The 206-nt window shown below is 64.6% G+C and overlaps 1 protein-coding gene across 1 annotated transcript in view; it reads left to right on the top strand.

The window, feature by feature from the left end:
* CUEDC1 (CUE domain containing 1) overlaps positions 1–206 on the top strand; it is a gene marked incomplete at its 5' end in the record, with an annotated part of 5,289 nt that overhangs the window by 4,548 nt on the left and 535 nt on the right. The window lies entirely within an intron of this gene.

Here is a 206-nt window from a genome sequence, read left to right on the forward strand (position 1 = left end):
ACATTCGTGCGGTAAGAAACACCGTGCTGTGCTGTGCCATGCTGTGCCATGTGTGCTGTGGTCAGCGTGGCTACCTGGGGTCCTGTGGTGCCCAGCCCTCTCCCACCCCACACCATCGTCCTGCTGGAGATGGCTCCCATCAGGTCCATGCCAGGGCATGGCCACCCGTGCAACGGGCTCAGCCCTGGTCCCACGCGGCTCTCCTG

Source organism: Antrostomus carolinensis, unplaced genomic scaffold, assembly GCF_000700745.2.
Source record: "Antrostomus carolinensis isolate BGI_N321 unplaced genomic scaffold, ASM70074v2 scaffold31231, whole genome shotgun sequence".
Classification (NCBI taxonomy): domain Eukaryota; kingdom Metazoa; phylum Chordata; class Aves; order Caprimulgiformes; family Caprimulgidae; genus Antrostomus; species Antrostomus carolinensis.